This window comes from Melospiza georgiana, unplaced genomic scaffold (assembly GCF_028018845.1).
Source record: "Melospiza georgiana isolate bMelGeo1 unplaced genomic scaffold, bMelGeo1.pri scaffold_29, whole genome shotgun sequence".
NCBI classification, from domain to species: Eukaryota; Metazoa; Chordata; class Aves; order Passeriformes; family Passerellidae; genus Melospiza; species Melospiza georgiana.
Genome location: NW_026652215.1, coordinates 5,974,825 through 5,995,395, shown reverse-complemented (window position 1 = coordinate 5,995,395; position 20,571 = coordinate 5,974,825). Strand labels below are relative to the sequence as shown.

Here is a 20,571-nt window from a genome sequence, read left to right as displayed (position 1 = left end):
ACCATGAGCAGCAGGTCCAAAGGTCTCGCCAGCTGGCCATGGGAGAAGAGTTCACCATGAGCGAGACGGCTTTCTTCCTCCCATACAACCACTCCCTCATTTCAAAATCCCACCAACCCAGTTAAGGGAGTACAATTGCAGAGCTGTGATAGATATTCAGCTGATAAAAATGCGAAGCAGGCAGGTAAGAATTATGTATTATAGGTCCTTAGAAACCTAATGTAAAACTTTTTCTGTAGAAATAGAGAGCAGGAGTCTGCAACTCCTTGCATGTGTCTTTGGAAACTAGTTCACATGTGTCCAGGGCTGCAATAAATACCCTTCTTTTCTACTATAATTAGTTCAAGAGTCATCTGTCTGTGCTTCGAGGGTTATGCTGGAGTAGTGAACTGATTTGGAAGGGAACAGAAGAGTTTCAGCAGGCAATTTTTGGAAGACATGGAAGGCTCTTGTGACTGAAGGGAAAGCTATTTGGAATGGAGTAATGATCCCAAAGTCCATACAATTGTATCTTTGTGTCTGAATTGAAATCAGAATGCTTATAGATATCTTCATGCAATTGTCTACAAATTTATCAAAGTCTTCATTCTTCTTTTGTGAATTTGTGTAAAAGACATAGTGTGTGGAGAGCCTGGTTCAAGCATGGCTTAAAGAAAGAGGCCATGAGGGTATACAGCTGATGGGAAAGTAGAGGGTAGCTGTAAAGCAGCATTTCCCAGGCTTGATTCCCTAAATAATTAGGTTCTCAGGTAATTTTATAAACAATACGATTCTCAGACAGTCTTCTCATAACAGGCAAACATTCTGTCCTTGGCTGCTACTGGGAACAGATAGCTGGTACTGGGAACAGATACCTGCTCTGGGAACAGATATGAAGGTTTTGAGAACTTTTCATATCACGGTGAGAACACTAAGCCTGTTTTCAATAAACAAGCCACAGGTATTGCAAACAAAAGGAGGGGTTGGAGTTTCCTCTGTAGCCTATCGTGAGCTCAAATTTTGCAATATGCATGAAGTCAATTAACACTGTTATAAAAGGTGGCTGATTTGATCAATAAATCAGAGTTGATGCTGATCAACAAAGATGGGTCGTCTCCCTTCGCTTTCAACAATAGTGTGTAACCCATCTGGAAATGCAAGAATAGCATTATATGCCAGTTGTTGGCTCATCTGCAAGACTTGATCAATGCTCTTAGCCTGGGCAGTGGCAGTAGCCCAGGGCCCTTTGCCAAGTAACTGTTGTGCTGTTAAACCATACAGAGGATCACCCTGCACTCTAGGTCTTGCTGCTTCTTGAGCACACTTTTCCTCCCAGCTTTTATGACACATCACCTGCTGATAGGGTGGCATTGTAAGTCATATCATGGTATGCACATCAGCTGGAATTAATGTGTTAGATGGAAAAATATACTGCAGAAGTGACTGTGCAAGTTGGGATTTTCAACCAAATTGTGAAAATGCAGCTCTCAATTTTTCTAAAATCTTCCAATTGAAAGGTTCTCAAACTCTTCTTGCAGCATTAGTTACTACAGGAAAAGCTTCTACATCATTTGAGAGAAAAGTCCCTTCCACAATAGCTTCTGCAATAACTTTTTTCTACTTTAGTTTCTGAGCTGCTTCCATTTCAGGGCCACATTCCAACTCTAATTCCATATTCTTTACAGCATGAGAGGGACGATTTTGTTTAACTGGCTCGAATGCTGGCTCAGAGACAGAATGGAGGAGTTTTTGCAAGAGAGTGGTCATATTCAGCCAATGCACAATCCAGCCTGCTTGCAATAATGGACAATGAACACGTTCACAAAGAATGAATTATGGACATATTCAGAAATGGGCTCGGTATATCCTTGAGAAAGATACAAGAAGAAGAGTCATCAGGACTCAGCAAGTTTGTCACCAAGTTTGGGAAAGTGAGCCATCGGTGGGCCAGACAACCCCAGCCAGACGTGTGAAAAATTAGATGATCCAATCAGCATCCTATTTTAGACGTGTGAACAGCTAGGATTAACCAATCATGTATTAGCTAGAGACACGTGGACAGTAAAGATTTATTATAAATAGAGTCTTTTTAGGAATAATAAATTTAGCTTCACTGGATCATATTGGTTATGTTGTGATGTCCCTGAACCTCCGCACCACGCACTTAAGGGTGGGTTGGTGTTGCCCATGAAATGTACACACCTGGGGAAGTGCCCCTGGCAGAGAGGGGCTGGATTGCCAAGGGAACTGCTTCCCCAGGAGCCCCCAGTGAGACAGGTGCAAGTGTCTCCATTTGACTCCCTGTGTTTCCTTCAGTCCTTGACGCCCCTTGCACTTGGCAGAGGGGCATGCAAAGGGAGAAGGCTGTGAAAAAGTACGAATTATGTTCTCTTGATGCAGAGTGTGATTTTATACACTCTCTCCTATGGTGCAGGCATTCTTCCCATAGAAAAGCTTTCCTTGTGTATTTGATTTATGTCTGCAAATGTTGATACGTAACTTTAGGTACCTGAATTTAGCCCATTTCTCCTCTTACTTTAATTTCAGAAAATGTCAGAATTACAGATGTACGCATTAAAGTTTCCAAGATTTCTGTGCAACAGAAAGATGAGTAAGCAGTAGTACAGCTTAATCTACATTACCTTTAGCAGTTACCAAAGCAAGAAGGTATTTAGAAAAGTGTGCCGTCTTTCGGCAATATTACAAATAGATTCTTATATAAAAATTATAATATTAGAATACTGGCTTTACAGAAATATTAAAATGGATTCTATATGTGTGATGTTAAAGTTGTGATCTTTATAACTTTGTTATAAAGATATAGTTTTTATTTCTGTTGTTAATTAAGCTTAGAGAGCTCCCAAGGCCTTGAACATACTTGAGACTGATTTTGTAATAAACTATCTTTTAAAACTCTGTTTGGAAAGCAGAAGGTAGGAACATCAGTCATCTGTTGTGTTTGACTTTATTGTTATTTGAGATTGTAGTAAATACTGAGCATGAGCTGGGATGCAGATTGTAATTGCTCATCTTTCCAAAGATAGATATGGATACTATTAACATGTGCCCTGTTTATTGTTCCTAACTGACTAATTTACTGCAGTAGTTTTATAGAGCATTTTTATTGTTGTAATGTCTAAATGTAGTGGGACAATATATATTTGACTTGGGGTACTTTGGCTTTTGTTTTTCAAATAATAAAACCACTCTCTTCAGCCTGGTGAAGAAGAAATCTGCTTCTGTCCTTGTGTACACCTATGGGTTTGTTTACATAGCTTCTCCTTCCCTTTTCTGCCTAGGCTTTCTCACCTGCAATTTTCAGTAGAAAAGCAACAAACCTTTGAAAGGCTAAACCTCAACATAACTGTGACCTACAATCAATACTTCCTTCTTCCAATTTCTTAAGATCTCTTTGTCCTGGGCACTCAGTATGGCCTTTTTCCTCAAAGTTCTTTAGCTGTCTTGAATGCTTACAGCGTAAAAGGTAAGGCCTGATCTATTTTCAACTCCCTGCTCAGATGCACACTGCTGGAAGGGAGCTAGGACTGGTACTGGAGATCTGGCAGCTTGTCCAGGAAGCAAAATTTTTGAAATAATGAAAATGTAGAGAAGCATGCAAGTCCGGGTGGTGAACTCAAATATGCAAGTACTTGCAGTTTCCTGACAGGACTTTACAGTTCAAGGGTATGGTCTCTTCTTATTTCTGTCCCTTAATGCTCAATCCTTGCCACATTTCTTCAACTTCTTTTGCATTGTCATCTTCTCTGTTTTCTTCCTCTCTTCTTCTCTCTGTGACTTTCTATGCAGGACAGATAACCTGTCATACAGTGTCAGCTTGCTCAGTGACCTGAGTAGTGATATGATGGTGTAGAAATTGTAGGTGCACAGTAGGCAGATGTGTCATGCTTCTGTGTGCCCTCTGCCGGCAGACCTGCTTCCCAAACCTTCAGTCAGACTTGGAAAAAAGGCTTGTCACCACTATTTTGTTGTGGTTTATGCATTGATGAAGAAACACTTCCATCTCAGCCCGCTCAAGCCACTGCAGAGCAGGAGTTGTTGCTTTGGTAGCAGATGTGCTGGCAGGGTCCTTACAGCTCCGCAAGATGTGCCTCTTCTAGAACAGATTTTTGCATTTTTGCACAATAAAAGCTATGCTTTAAATTGCACCAGTGTAAGTCATGTACTCCTGTAGATGTGCTTTCAGACATAGATATTTACATATATATGCCTAGTGAATGGCCTCCTGGGGAGCAGGAACAAATGAGGAAGGAAACTGGGCTGATAAAACATGCTTCTGCTTCAAGAAAAAACCCCCAGTCTTCCCTTTCCAGAGAAGGCTATAAACTTTTTCTTGATTGGTCTAAAGGGGATAAACAAGTCCCTCCATGTCCTGATCTTTTACTAGTCTCAAATTATTTAGAAAAGTTTTAATTTCTTTATTTGGTGGGGGAGTGGTGGTGTTGGGGTCTGCACTTCAGACCTGTTCTCCCAGCAGCCAGGGACCTACAGCTGCTGTGGGTGGGGCAGGTGCTCAGGTAATTACCAACAGGTGCTTGGTAATTGCTAACAGCATGTGAGGTGAGAAGTTGGCTTGTGCCTGGCTGAGGGCTTGAGGACTGTGCTGAGAGGAGAGATAGGGAGTGGAGTGGAAAATATCAGTTACACAAGCAAATCTGAGGTGTAGGTGGGATTTAACTGGATTAGGTACTGCATTTCATGGACTTGATCACATGAAGAACTGAACATTTAACTATGAGATAGGACTATTTAGTTGTTATTCTAAATGCTGCATTTACTAATATGTAATGTAGTTTCTTTGTATTTGTTCAGAAGCTGTCCCAAAAACATTGAAGTTCAACTAAAGTCTTCATAAACACAAGTTAATAGCTTACTTTTGTTAAAAACAGAAGCTGAAAGGGCCAATGGCTCTTGCATTCAGTAATTCACACATTTTAAAGGAAGTGGCTCTCTCTTGTTCCTGTGGCTAGCTTGTCTCTTCAGGCTAGAAAACATTTCTGGGAGCATTTCCTTGCTGCTCCTATATCTCTATGCCCTTGGAATCTGATGCTAATACTATATTTTTCTAAAATTAGAAAATTTTAAATGTCCGTAGGCCCTTTCATTTTGTAATCTGCACCTGTCACTCGGAGGGGAAAAAAGTCTGGTAAGTTTTTTTTCTTGTAGGCCCCTCAAATTGCAGCCCATTGCATTTAGCTGCAAAATCCTAAGTCATGCTAACAGGATGCCTGAAATGGACACTGGTAGAGAGTAAAAAAAATTGCCTGATACAGATGCTATCAACTATTTTTAGCTCCTGACAGTCCAGTATTTCCCTTACCCAAGGACTGTTCATATTTCTTTCTCTTTTTCTTGCAGCTCTCAGTTCTGTGATGACTGAGAAACAAAAATACAAAGTAAGCATATGCAGAGTAGATGGACTTTATGAGAATTAGGGGGCAATTTGACTATACACTGATCTGTATGATTGCCTTCTTCTGTGAGATTGTAGAGGTGTTGTAATATATGTTGGGAAATAATCAATGCTATGAAAGCATGTATTTCATATAAAGATTGCAAAATCCAACCAAGTCTCTGATCACAAGCAACCTGAGAGGCGGGCATCTATTCAAATTCCGAAATTCCTGAAGGTGGTCGGATAAGGATCGGAACTTTAGCCCAAGAATAGACACACCCAGCGCAATGATCACCGTTATCCCGAGTCATGGGAAGACCCCTAAGAGCGATCATTGCCCTGTTGATAACATCGATCAAGATAGCCAAAGTCGCCAGAAAGATACCTGTGAATACCTGACTTCCCTGAATCTGACCAGCACTGGCTATCAACAAGGAAATGGCGATTGTCCAGCTCTGCACACTGAAAGATCCAACTATGAATATGCAGAGTTACAAAAGAAACTGGGACTTCTTAGCTCAGGCATAATAAACTATATAAAGCATCCCTACAAGAAGCAGCTCTCGTGAATGGTGGAGGCTCCGATGCAATAGAGGTGGGATCCAGGTTCACCCAGCACCGAACCTGGGCTCGATACTGTCTCTTTGGCTGTGGTGGTTTTGAAGACCATATTTTAGTCGCGGAAAAAGATAAAGAAATCTTTTCGCGTGTTTTATAATTTGGCTTTCGACTGATCATTCATAACACTTCCATATAGATGATTCCACATTTGGTGTCTTGCTGCGTAAATCAAGAGCACAATCAGTCCATGATAAGCACCAGTACAAGCTGGACTTCCCAGAGTAGCCAACTGAAAGAATCTGAAAAGAAGAAATGCAGGAAATGACTTGGTAAACCTTGCCTGAAAGATGGGTGACTTTTTTTTCAGTAATCTATAATCCATTCCCTTGGCTTTTGGCTTTCTTAGCAAGGCCATCTGCATCCCAGATTCCCAATGAAGTGAGAAGCCTGAGCTTGTGCAAGTGCCTGAAAGATGCCCTGTTCCTCTGCAGGGACATTCAGGCTGGAACAGGAGCTGAAGCCCTCTCTGGGGCAGCCTCCTCCAAGCTGGAATTTGTGCCGTGCTGGGAGAGGAGGAGGAGGGGAAGAAGGCTGGTGCTGTGTGGCAGGAGCAGGAGGTTTGGCCGCAGGACATTCCGTCTGCGCCGCTGCCCCACAATGGGCGGCCGTGCCCGGGGCTCTGGGCCTGGCCCCGTGTGCGCTGAGCTCCCTGGGCTGGGCTCAGGTTCCCGCTGGGACTGGGCAGAGCCTGGGCTCAAACTGGGGGCAGCAGCAGTGCAAAACACCTCTGGGCATCTGCATTTCCTGCTGCTGGGAAGGAGCAATGAAGTGAGTCAAGAAATTCTGGTTTCTGTTTCTCCTGGTGGATTTTTCAATTTAATTCCACACTGCGGAGGCAATTTCTGTGATGGCCTCTGTCAGTTTATTCTGTTTCAGCAGTGCCAGCAACAGGACTCTGTTTGAGCACTGCAAATGTGGCCTGTGTGGCTTTAATTCCCCTCACTTTAGTGCTCAGGGGCTGGTGGACATTCCAGTATCTGCTGATCTTTATGCCTGTGACAAAAATACTGACTTCACTGTCATGAAAGCACCATGGGTAGCACCAACTGAAAGAGGCACTTGCAGTTTTATGGATAAAATTCAGGTGGCAAGCAGAAGAGGGCCAAGAGCAGTCATGATCCCCAATTCCCAAGGCAAAGGCGCCAGCAGCCTCCTGCTGTCACCTCAGGGTGAGTCAAACAGAGCTGAAAACAGCGCTGGAACCCAATCCTTTCTTCCTCTGAGGGCTGGCTCAGGGCAGCACAGGTGGGCCCTGAGCAGTCAGGGCTGTGTGTGGGTGCTGGTTGCTCTGCTCCAGAGTTCAGCTGGGAAAAGCCCTTGGGAGCCGAGGCAGGAGCAGGCGGGAAGGGGCCGGCGCTGCTGCTGCTCCTGGCCGGGAGCCCCGGCTGGGCCGGGCCGGCGCCCCCTGCGCTGCGGCTGCTGCTGCTGCCAGAGCCGGGCGGGACTCGGGGACAGGGAACGGACACGGGGGAACAGCAAAAGCCTGGCGGCTGCAGGGATGGTGGCGCTGGGGCCGGGGCCAGCACAGAGCTTCAGCCTGCAGTTAACCCTGAGGGAAACGCTGGGGAAAGGCTCCATTTCAGCCCTTCTGCACTCGCGGCTGTGAAGGGACTGAAATGAAAGGAGAACAAGCAGGGCCCGACCCCTTCTCCTTTTGGAGGAGCCCTGCGCCTGGGGCTGTGAAGGGCCATGAGGGGCTCTGAGGGGCCATCAGTCATGAAGCACCATTAAGGGCCTTGAGAGGCCATGAGGGGCCATGGGGAACTCTGAGAGGCCATAGGGGTCTGTGAGGGGCTGTGGGAGCCCAGGCACCTCATGCAACCAAGGGTCCATCATGTCCCAACAGGGCCTTGTGCAACCAAAGGGACCATGGTGACACTATGGAGCCTCATGGTATCACAGGCACATTGTTACACAGCAGCCACAGCAGGGCCTGCAGAACCAAGGAGATCATTGTGACACTGCACAACTGTGCAAACCTGTGAGCCTACCAGGGAAAAGGCAGTAGCAATGCCCTGGAAAGACACACCAGAGGCTCCGGGCACTCCTCACAGCTCAAGGTGAGAAAAAAGGCTTCCCCATGGTGCTCTGCAGCATTATGTTAATTTGTCCCAGTTCTGTCCTCTCCATTGGCCTTCTCTACCCCTTTTACACTTACATGTTCATGTTCTGACGAGTTCTCCCTTCCCATTGGTGTGTAACCCTGTCCATCTACCCTGGCATTCCCTACTGGTCCCTTCCCAGTGTACCACCCCTGAGCCCTCAGACTCAGGGGTGGATACCTGGTGCCCTCCATTGCACCCTCTTTCCCTCCATTTATGCCCTGGAAAATCCTTTGTCTTTGGCCTCTGGACACTTACAGCGTTTCTCTTTCTTTCTCTCTCTGTATGTGTGTGTGTATGTGTGTGTGTGTGTATCTGTGTGTCTGTGTGTGTGTCTGTGTGCTGGTGCTCTCGTGGTTCCTACCCATTTCCACAAGACACTCTCGGGGAAGATTTTGTCCTGACCACCTAAGACTACAGCAATAACTCATTTTTTTCATTTAATCTGTGGTGTAAATAAACCATTCTGTCTAATCATGATCAGAAAAAAAATCAGAACTGTATTTATATAAATTTATCTGCTATTCTATGATTAATCCTGTGGGACAAATAGCATTAAAGTCCAATTCCAATGTCCAATCTTTTACACCTTTGGGAATTTTCTGGGGCTGGGTCTGGATCCAGCCACTCCCAGTCTCCTCTCTTAGAAGGAATTTTAGAAGTCTAGGGGCCCTGCACAAGTTTGAGGAACCATGGTGGCTATTGAATGTAATTTTTCCACCTCACGTCGTGGCAGGAGTTTCTCCAATAAAGAAATAAAGCTTTTGCCTGAAGCTCCCCATGTGCCCATGACAGGAACCCCTGTGAGTGTCTGGGACATCCTGGCCCTTTGGCAGCCTGGGGACTCCTGGGATGTCCCCATGGAGCCCCTGTGAGTGCCTGTGACAGATTGGTGCCTTTGCAGCACAAGGTCCCCTGGGATGTCACCATGGAATGGCTGAGACTGCCTCTGACCACAGGGCTCTTTACCATTCCCAGAAAGCCGTGGGAGGTCTCCATGGGGCCCCTGTCTGTGCCTGTGACATTCCAGCTCTGGAACAGCCTGGAGACTGCTGGAAAGTCCCCATGGAACCCCTCTGAGGGCCTGTGAAAAACCTGATCCTTAGCAGGAAACCATCAGAAGCCCCCTGTTGCTATGGGCAGTTTCCGTGGCAACCATCACCAGCTCCCTGTTGCTATGGGCAGTTTCCATGGCAACCATCACCAGCTCCCTGCTGCTATGGTCAGTTTCCATGGTAACCATCACCAGCCCCCCTGTTGCTATGCTCAGTCCCTTGGCAGCTCCATGGAGACCCCATGCCAGGGGTGGTTGCCATGGACACCAGCTCAGGCCTGCAGCCACAGCCCGTTGCCATGGCAACCATTGGCAGCCCCATCCCCAGGCTCATGGGATCCCAGAACCACAGAATTGGCTGAGCTGGGAGGGACCCATCAGGATCCTCCAGTCCAGCTGCTGGCCCTGCACAGGACACCCCAACAATGCCAGCCTGGGCCTGGCAGTGCTGTCCAAACACTGCTGCAGCTCAGAGAGCCCTGGAGCTGGGACCCTTCCCTGGGGAGCCTGGGCAGGGCCCCAGCAGCCTCTGGGCAAAAACCTTTTCCTGACATCCAACCTGAGCCTGCCCCAACTCAGCTGCAGCCGTTCCCTTCACTCCTGTCCCTGGGCACCAGAGGGAAGAGGTTCCCACAGCCCCAGCCAGGGACCTGCTCCCAATGCTGTTGCCATGTGTTGTATTCATATTGTTGCATAATTATATTTCCTGAGTCTCATAGTTTCTTGGTGGTTTTCTCATGGCAGATCTTCACAGCAGTGGTGTTGTTGCTTCTCGGTCAGGACTCCTCTCCCAGGCTCTCCCTGACCACCCCGCCCCCTTTTATCTCAGCTACCTCCATGGGCTACAGCTGCTGCCCAATCAAGGACATCACAGCTGCAGCCCATTTACAATAACTAGAATCAGGGCAGGGTCACTAATACAATACAAAGATCTTTCACTGCCATACATATATTTACAATACATAAGTTAACTCAGGCCCCTACATTTCCCCCTTTTCTTTTAGCAACTTTACAATTACAATATACATATCTGTCCCAGCTCTCAGGCTGCCACAGCTCTCAGCTGTCTTTTCTTCTATAGTCCCAGCTCTCAGGCTGCCACAGCTCTCGGCTGTCTTTAAACACACACACAAATCCCTAGATGTTCCCAGGCTCTTCTCCTCAAAGGCCATAATCTTACAGCTCTCTGAAAAGCCATAATCCTATAGCTTTCTGCTGTTACAGCTCCTTGATTTAAAGGCCTTACTATATTCCAGAGTCCCAGCTCTCAGCTGCCACAGCTCTCAGCTGTCTAGTCCCAGCTCTCAGGCTGCCACAGCTCTCAGCTGTCCTTTCTTCTAGAGTCCCAGCTCTCAGGCTGCCACAGCTCTCAGCTGTCCTATCTTCTGTCCCAGCTCTCTGGCTGCCACAGCTCTCGGCTGTCCGGGGGATTCCATACCTTCTTTAGATGTTCGTTGTGGCTGCAGATCTTTATCACGTCGGGGTCACCAGATGTTGTATTCATATTGTTGCATAATTATATTTCCTGAGTCTCATAGCTTCTTGGTGGTTTTCTCATGGCAGATCTTCACAGCAGTGGTGTTGTTGCTTCTCGGTCAGGACTCCTCTCCCAGGCTCTCCCTGACCACCCCGCCCCCTTTTATCTCAGCTACCTCCATGGGCTACAGCTGCTGCCCAATCAAGGACATCACAGCTGCAGCCCATTTACAATAACTAGAATCAGGGCAGGGTCACTAATACAATACAAAGATCTTTCACTGCCATACATATATTTACAATACATAAGTTAACTCAGGCCCCTACAGCCATGGCCACCAGGGCTGGGACCAGCTGGGATGCTCGGTTTCCACGGGCTGAGGTTCAGGAATGGGATTCCTCAATTTCCTGCTCCTGCTAAATCCGCACTGCCCTCGCTGCCCTCCTGCCTCCCATGGAAAGCACGAAAGGCAAAGATCCTGGGCTGGGATAAGAACAATTTATTGGGAACAACAATGAGATAAGGAAGGAATGGAACAGAAACAATATTGATAACAGAGTGTATAAATAAAACTGTTTACAGGGAAAACTAAAACACAACTTACTGGGTCTGCCTGGCCGCGTATTTCCTCCTGCCTGGAAAGGACACCCTTCTCCTCAGGGACAGAGAGAGAGAGAGAGAGAGAGTCCCTTTCCTGTCCCTGGCAATGACCTGAGGTGGGAGTGAATGTAATGACACAGTCATTGCCAGACCCTCATGTTCTTCCATCGCACATCATGTCATTGGCAGAGGCAGGAAAAGGGACAGGTGTCTTTCTAGCATGGATCAGAAGGAAAAATGGATCACCAGGGCTCTTCCCAACATGGATCCTCCAACTATGGATGAAGTTGGGGCAGTGCACAAAAGTCCACCTACATTGGGGCATTGGCAGAGCTTCCCTTACAGGTGCCTCCATTGGTGTCTGGTTAAGACAGAGATCTGGGATCTGGGTGAAGCTTTTCCCACTCTGGGGACACTCGTAGGGCCTCTCTCCCATGTGGATGCGTTAGTGTATGACAAGGGCAGAGCTGGAGCTGAAGCCCTTCCCACATTCCCCACACTCTTAGGGCCATTCCCCAGCGTGGATCCTCTGGTGGCTGATCAGGGTGCTGCTCTGCCTGAAGCTCTTCCCACACTCCAAGCACTTGTGGGGCTTCTGCCCATCATGAAGCTGCCCATGGACTACCAGCTCCAAGTTCTGGCTGAAGCTCTGTCCACCTTCCTGGCTCAGGGTGGGTCTTTCCTCCGCAGAGAACCCTGGGTTTGGTTTTGGAGCCCCTCCTCCTCCTGCGGGATCTCCGGGCTTTTCCTCCCCATTGGATCCTTTTCCCATGGAGCCACTCAAACCGGCCTCTTCCATGTAGTTCTGCTGTGGGGATTTTTCGTCCCTGATCTTGATCCTCAGCTCCTTCTCTGGTAGAGGAAGGACAAGCACAGGATGGGATTTCCCTCCATGCCAGAGGGAAGGGGAAGGAGATCCCCCAGTGCATCCCCAGCAGGATGGCGTTGGCAGCAGGGATGTCCTGCAGCGAGGGGATTTTCTGGGCTGGGAGATGGAGCAGGAGAGAGGGGGAAAGGGGCACTGACTTCCTCCTCACCTGCCTGGGTGTCCTGGGGCATCCTCATCTTCCTTGAGGTGTCTTCCGCCATCTGACCAAGTTTTAGGAATGGGCTATTCCTAAAACAAGGGAGGAAAACAAGGGTTGAGCACAATGAGCTTTGTACTGGTTTTAAGGCAAACCTGAGGAAGAGTCTAAGCCAAAATTCCAATTCAGTAACAAAATAAGGATCCAGGAAATGATACAGAAACACTGCCTTAAACTGACAGAGTCAGGATATAACCTGACACCCTGTTGTTCAGGGTGGTGGCAGCAGTCCCAGTAAATGGTGGCTGCAGTCCTGTTGGAGTGATGAAGGTGATTCTGTCCAAGCGGTGATGCTGTAGAAGGGTCTGGTCTTCCTCTGGAGGTCCAGTGGTGGTTCTGGAGTTCTTGTCCTTTGGCAATCCAGTAGGTAAGCTGCTCCTGGTGTGGCAAAGTGTCAGCTTATATCCAGGTAGGAATGCTTGGATCCTCCCCCGGGGCAGAGCATTCCACAATGGAAGGATGGAATTTTATCAGTCCTGCAGTGACACTCAATGGCCCATTCACAGGAGATATCTCCCCTGGAGGGCGTTATCAGGGCTGAGTCATGGAAGAGATAAAGAACACTGCCCCACCTGTTTATAACAGTTGCTGAAGGTGGGGATTGAAAACATGCATTTGGTTACATCTTCCATGGCAACCTGAAACAGTGGGGTAATCTCTGCTCAGGGGGTGAACACCACCCCCCTTACCCAAACTGGCTCAGCTGTAAAACCCCCACCCCAAAAAGGCCACACACACAGGGGACAATGACACACTTGGCCCCCTCCAGGGGAGGTCTGTTTCACAGGCTGGGGGCTTTGCCAAATGTTAGAATAATTTTTCTCTTTGTCCCTGTCACCTTTGTGACAGCTACGCATAGCTTCCCCTTCCTTTTCATAATCCATATTGGGCCTATTTTCCACTTTTCTTTTTTTAGAATGTGCCAGCAGCTGAGCTGGAGCTGTGCAGGACCAAAGGAATTTGGATTTGCCACAAAATAGCTTCTATTGTAAGTTTATAAAATTTTGGGATTTATTTGCCTTTCCATCACAAGTGACTTGTGGGAAGAATAAATTCAAGGCATTTTATCTACGGTCAATTTTGATTTCTGACAAGAAACAACATTACTTTGTCTGATGCCCAGGGGATGCTTGTGAAGCCTCTGTTCCTCTTGCCCTGGGAGATGCTTGGGGGGGTTTTTCCCTGTCCCTGTCACCCCAGGCCATTCCCCAGGGGGTCTCCATCATTCTCACCCCAGGGAATGCCTGGAGGGTCTCCCTCCCTCTCACTCCTGTGCCAGGGGGTGCTCGGGGCAGTCTCTGTCCCTCTCAGCCCAGGGGATGCTCAGGGGTCTCTGTCCCCTCACCCTGGGGAATGCTCGGGGGTCTCCATCCCTCTGGCCTCAGGCAATGCCTGTGCAGGGCTGGGGACCAGGGGCTCTGTGTCCCTCTCACCGCTGAGGGTGCTCGGGCCTGGGGGGGCTCTCCGACCTTCTCACACCTGGGGAGGCCGGGGGGGTCTCTGTCCCTCTCAGCCCTGCTGTGACCCCACCCAAACATCATCGGGCTCAGAGGGACAGAGACACCCCCAAACCCCCAGAAGGGCTGAACCTGGGATTTGGTTTGGGGCTGAGGATTTAGGAAGGGGCTGGAATTGGGGCTGGGATTGGAGTTGGGGCTGAGATTTGGATTAGAGCTGGGATTGGGGTTAAGGCTGGACATGGGATTGGCATTAGGGCTGGGGTTGGGATTGGGTATTGGGCTAGACAAGTCCGGCACTGGGATGAGAATAAATACAGAACTGTGAGTGTGTCTAAACGTGGAGTGAGATTGAGACCAGGATCAGGGTTTGGGTTTGAGCTCACCCAGAGTGGGACAGAGGGGATGTTATGGTGGGAAGGTTTGGGGAAAATCCTGGTTTGGGGAAAAACAAGGTGTGAATGCCTTTGGTTGGGGATTCCTCCCACCCATGTCCATTTCTATAAGTCACCTGATGTCCCAAAATAAAGAGTAAATAAAAAAAAGCCACCAGGAGTTTCCCATTTCCAGTCTCATCCCTCTTGGGTTATGGTTGGTCCCCCATCTCAGGGCTTGTGGGGATCCCATGGGGCCTGGGGATCCCTCCTCTCCAGGGTCCTGCTTTTGGATTCTGGGAGGTTCTGGGGTCCCAAGGTTCCCCTCTCCAGCCTCCCCTCAGTCCAGCCACTTGGGGTTCCCCCTTCTTTCTACCACCTTGTCCTGCTTTAGGGCAAAATCGGTTGAAACCCTCCAAAAGGAGTTTCCTCTAGAATGCCGATTCAGCAGCCCCACCCTCAGCCAGTTTGGGAAAATATTTCCTTAGAGGAAAGTGGAAAAAAAAGTTACTTTACAGGCAAAGCATTTACCAGCACAAAAATTGAACAATATTAAGCAAAAAAACCTCTTGCTGCTCCAAAATATATGACAAACTCTGAAAGTCCCTCCTTGGGTTGTAGCTCAGCGCACTCAGTGTCTTACCAGTGCCTTATCAGTCTCTTATCAGTCTATTATCCGTCTCTTATCAGTCCGTCCAGCGCTGGAAATGCCTCCTCGGCCCTTGCCCATCCCAGTGGGCCACAGGTGCGAGCTGCCAGTGGTATTGTGGCTTTTCAGTCCAGAGAAGGTTTAAACAGCTCCATGAAAAAGAAAAACCACAGTCCAGGGAACTTCTCTGCCTCAGCGAGCTAAAAACTAACTAAAAGCAAAGGAGAGCTCTGTCCTGCTGTCTGTCCATCCAGCAGCTGGAATGTGGAGGAGTGAGTGCAGTGTATGAAAACAAACTGCAGCTTCTTCCTCCTCCCCTTCGCTCTCAGAACCAGCCTTAAAGGTGCAGAACTCATTTCTGGGCTAAACAGACCGATGGGGGTACGAGCATCATGAAGTCACCCCAGGACACCCCTCTCAGGGTCAGGGGGTCCCGTCCCCGCCTCATCTCCGGGCTGCCGGGGGTCCCCCAGCTCCGGTATCGCCCCTTCCCCTCTCCCCACCCCGGGGGTCCCCCGTTCCACAGCCCCGGCTCTCATGGGGATCCCCAAAACCAATGTCCCGCCCCGTCGGTACCGGGCCATCCCCACGTGGACCCCCGGGACCCTCCGAGGGGCGATCGCGGCTCCTCTGCCCCCGAAAAAGCTCCCCTTGGGGAGCCCGGAGGTATCCGGGGCTCGAGTCCGGGATCTGCCGGCTCCGAACACTCTCCAAAAAATCCTCCCTGAGACCCCTGGCTGGAGCCGGGGCGAGCTCGGCCTCCGCCCTCCCCTGCGGCTCGGGGCTGGGGGCGATGCTCCCGGGGCAGGGGGTGCTGCAGGCTCGGCGTGCGGGCGCTGCGAGCGCCGCGATTCTCCCGCTCCTGCTCCTCCTCTCCCTCCTCTTCCTCCCGCATTTCCTCCGCTGCCAGCCCGGACCCCCCTTTCCCACCGCTCTGCCCCGCGGCCCCGCAGCACCGGCTGCTGGCTGGGGGAGCCCCCGATCGGCCCCAGGGCTGGGCAGGGGCTCGGGGACCCCCCCGGGGCGGATCCGTTCCCCGGCCCGAGCCCCAAATTCCGCTCCGGGGCCGCCGGGCTCTGCGGGCCCGCCTGGCAACCGGTGAGTCATCGGCGAGAAATGCTCTGGTTGGCTGGAAATTGTTTACCGCGTCCTCTGATTGGCTGGAATTGTAAAAGGCGCTACGCCCTGCGGGTGTTCCTGGGAGCTGCGGAGTCCGGGCGGGAGCCTTTTCCTGTTTCTTTCTGTTCTCTGAGACCTCTTTCCTTTTTCTTTCTCTCTTTGAGACCTCTTCCTGATTTCTTTCTCTCCCTTTCTCCTCCCCATTTCTTGTTCCGTTCAGTCCACGCTCAGTAATCGTCGGTTGCTTTCCCACGCTCTCATTCCCTCCTTCAGTGCGGCAGAGGCGTCTCTCCCTCGCGGGGTCGTAATCCATGGACAGGGTCCCTTCCCACCCCAGTCCCTGAAAAATGTCCTTCAAAGCCACCTTTGCAGTGTGCTCTGGGAGCCCACAGAGCTGCTGAATCTACTCCCCTTGGGAGGCACGGCAGGAGCAGCACCCTGGGAGCCTCGGGAATGCCCCTCTGGGATCCACGGCACACACTGCCAGGGTCTGGAATTCCAGTTCTCAGTTATGAAAAGATGTTCCTGCCCTTGAGGGCAAAGCTGCCAAGAAGGAGCCAAAAGCCAAGTGGAACAAGATCTTACAGTGGCATTTCACTGCGAGCCTTCATAACTTCCCCCATGGTTGTTGTAGCTTTTGAATTGGGAATTAAATCTGGGCACGGTCTTTGGTGTGAGCTGCCCTGGGTCAAGGGAGACACTGAGAGAGAAACAGAGCAGGCAAAGAGAGGCAGGAGAGAAAAGAGGGCACGAACACAGTCAGCTGAGAAGGTGGCACTCTGAAAACAGACCAGAACTGACTGAAAAGGAATATAACAGAAAGCAATAATTTTGCACCTTTTATTTACTATCAAAATACAATTTCTTCCCCTTCTCACAAACCTCTTGCCAGTGTCATTCAGCAGGGCTGTCAGAAAGTCCTTCATTCTGGGTGGATGTTCCAGGCTGCAGCCACAAGCAAACAGGGAATGGGGATTTTCCTGCTCCTGGGGAGTTTGACATCCTCAGCTGAGGAGAGGAGGAGGCACCAGAAGAAAAGGGCAGCTGGGCTTCACCCTTCCACAGGAAAAACGGGGTGGGGGAATCTCTCATCCTGTCTGCTGCTGCTCCCACAGGGATGTGAGGGCTGATCCCAGAGCCCCAGTGGTCACAGTCAGGGCTGCCCTCAGGGAATGCTTGCCTGATATTGATGGGCAGTGTGGGAGCACCTGGATCTTGGAGCACCCAGCTGCTCCCCATGTTTGGAGGTGCCTGAGGAGGGCTGGGACAACGCCAGGGACATCCTGCAGTGACATCCCCCCTGTCCTGCCCTGGGTGAGCTCAGTCCCAAACCTGGCCCTGATCCTGGTCTCAATCTCACTCCATGTTTAGACACACTCACAGTTCTGTATTTAATCACATCCCAGTGCCAGACTTGTCTAGCCCCAGACCCAATCCCAACCCCAGCCCTAAAGCCAATCCCATGTCCAGCCTTAACCCCAAGCCCAGCTCTAATCCAAACCTCAGCCCCAACTCCAATCCCAGCCCCAATTCCAGCCCCTTCCTAAATCCTCAGCCCCAAACCAAATCCCAGGTTCAGCCCTTCTGGGGGTTTGGGGGTGTCTCTGTCCCTCTGAGCCCGATGATGTTTGGGTGGGGTCACAGCAGGGCTGAGAGGGACAGAGACCCCCCCGGCCTCCCCAGGTGTGAGAAGGTGGGAGAGCCCCCCCAGGCCCGAGCACCCTCAGCGGTGAGAGGGACACAGAGCCCCTGGTCCCCAGCCCTGCACAGGCATTGCCTGAGGCCAGAGGGATGGAGACCCCCTGAGCATCCCCCAGGGTGAGGGGACAGAGACCCCCGAGCATCCCCTGGGCTGAGAGGGACTGAGACTGCCCTGAGTACCCCCTGGCACAGGGGTGAGAGGGAGGGAGACCCTCCAGGCATTCTCTGGGGTGAGAATTATGGAGACCCCCTGGGGAATGGCCTGGGGTGACAGGGACAGGGACAACCCCCCCAAACCCCTGCCAAATATCCCCCATGGCGAGAGGCACAGAGACCCCTCAAACATCCCTTGGGCACTGGACAAAATAATTTGGCAGAAATCAAACTTGACTCTGCATAAATCACTTTGATGAATATTTGATTTTCCCACAAGTCAGATGTGATGAAAACGCAAACAAATCCCAAACATTAATAAACTGACAGTACAAGCCATTTTGTGGCAATTCCAAGTTCCACTGGTTCCTGCACAGCTCCAGCTCAGCTTCTAGCACATTCTGATAAAAGTGTAAATTCAGCCCAATACAGATATCATAAAAAGGAAAGGAAACTCTTTGTAGCTGTCACAAAGGTGACAGGGATGAAGAGAAAAATGATTCTCACATTTCGCAAAGCACTCAAGCCTGGGAATTCAGGAGTTATTTGGGAATTTAGCTACTTGAGCTGAGCTTCTTGTAGGACTTTTAGCAGCCTTGTGTTCCTCACCATGGGGTGAATGAACCTTGTCAGTCTCGCTGGTATCATTTGCTCCCTTTCCTCCTGTGATTTTAAAAAACATTTCAAGGAAGGATGTCACAGACATTTTTTTCATAAAATCCTCTCTTTTAGGATTTGTCCTTTCTGGGAAGCTGGGGCCCCAGAAGAAAAATGCAAACAATAATTATCTGCTGATGTGAAATGTAACAGGAGCATCTGTGATTGGCCTTCTGTGAGTGTTTGGATTTGCTGACCACTCACGGGAGAGTTGGTCCTTGCTTTCTGCTGGACACAGAACTTTGTTATTCATTCTCTTCTTTCTATTCTTAGCTTAGCAAGCCTCTGCAACTTTTCTCTTTATTCCTTTTAGTATAGTTATAATGTATTATATATCATATATCAATAAATCCAGCCTTCTGATCATGAACCAAGATTCTCGTCCACTTCTCTCACCCTGAAGACCTTCATCAGGTCGCTGTAATAGAAGGACAACAAAATATTTTCTTTACACTCTGGGCCCACAAAGGCGATTTACCTCATTGGTTCTCCCATAAGTCACTCAGAGGAAGCTGCAGCCCAGTTTCAAAGAGTTCCTCCAGAGAGAACCACAACTTCCTCAGAGGAGGGAACCATGCTGTTGTCAAAGGAACTTGGGGTCAGAGAACAGCGCCTAAACTCACTGTGCCAAAATAATTTCACAGTCTGGTGAGTCTGGTTAAGAAAAGTGTTAGAGAGATTCCTCTGCCCCAATTAAGGTGATAATGAGACCAAACCCAAAATGAATTTTCTTGAAAAGCAAATGGGATAGAAAAGGGGTGAAGCCCCAAAACAGATAGCGTTCAAGAAATAATGAGTTAAAACATAGAATGTGAGGCATTTGAAGAAAGCATAGCATTTAGGAAACACATAGAGCAATAAATCGGCTAAAGCATGGAACACAATGACAAGAAAGAGAGATAGGGATAGGGGAACTGATGGGCTAAGCATGTTCAGAGCCAACAATGTCAAACTGACCCTAGGAGCCTTGCCAAGCCATGGGGACCAAGCCAAGTACACCGGGAAATGGCCAAATTAGGAAAGGAGTTCAAAAGTTTAAGGAGGAAGACTCATCAGGAGACCCCAGCCCATGATGAAGGCAACCGGAACGACCACCAAGATGATCCTCGAAAGAGGGGTCCCCGCCCACGCTCCGCCTACACCACGCCCCATATGAATATTCATGCAAAGATATGATTATGTATATGATCTGATGTAATCCTATATCTAAAAACTGTATAAAAGGCTTGCCTTTGTTACGGGAAACTCAGAAATCCATTTTGTGATTTCTCTGACGCGTCGCAATAAAATACCTCCTGCTTATTTGACTTAAGCTGAGTCTCTTAAGCAGTTATTCTTGCCTTTTGGGGCAAAATTCGGCATCAGGGGGGACAGGAAGGGAATGTCAGGAAAAAGAGCCCAACCCCTGGGGCAGGGTTAAGTGTGACATTGTCCCCTGTGTGTGTGGCATTTCCAGGGTGGGGGTTTTACAGCTGAGCCAGTTTGGGTAAGGGGGGTGGTGTTCACCCCCTGAGCAGGGATTACCCCACTGCTTCAGGTTGCCATGCAAGATGTAACCAAATGCATGTTTTCAATCCCCACCTTCAGCAACTGTTATAAACAGGTGGGGCAGTGTTCTTTATCTCTTCCATGACTCAGCCCTGATAACGCCCTCCAGGGGAGATATCTTCTGTGAATGGGCCATTGAGTGTCACTGCAGGACTGATAAAATTCCATCCTCCCATTGTGGGATGCTCCGCCCAGGGGGAGGATCCAAGCATTCCTACCTGGATATAAGCTGACACTTTGCTACACCAGGAGCAGCTTGCTTACTGGATTGCCAGAGGACAAGAACTCCCTAACCACCACTGGACATCCAGAGGAAGACCAGACCCTTCTACAGTATCACTGCTTTGACAGAATCGTGTTCATTTCTCCAACAGGACTGCACCACCATTTACTGTGACTGCTGCCACCACCCTGAATAACAGGGTGTCAGGTTATATCCTGACTCTGTCAGTTTAAGGCAGTGTTTCTGTATCATTGCCTTGATCTTCATTTTCTTTTAAATTGTAATTCTGGTTTAGACCCTCCCCAGGTTTGCCTTCAAACCAGTACAAAAGACAATGTGCGCACCCTTTGTTTTCTTTC

The 20,571-nt window shown here is 49.2% G+C and overlaps 1 pseudogene; it reads right to left on the bottom strand.

Moving 5' to 3' along the window:
• Positions 1 to 342: 342 nt before the first annotated feature.
• The window catches only part of LOC131096400 (zinc finger protein 239-like), a 193,705-nt pseudogene continuing 173,476 nt past the window's right edge, over positions 343 to 20,571 (bottom strand).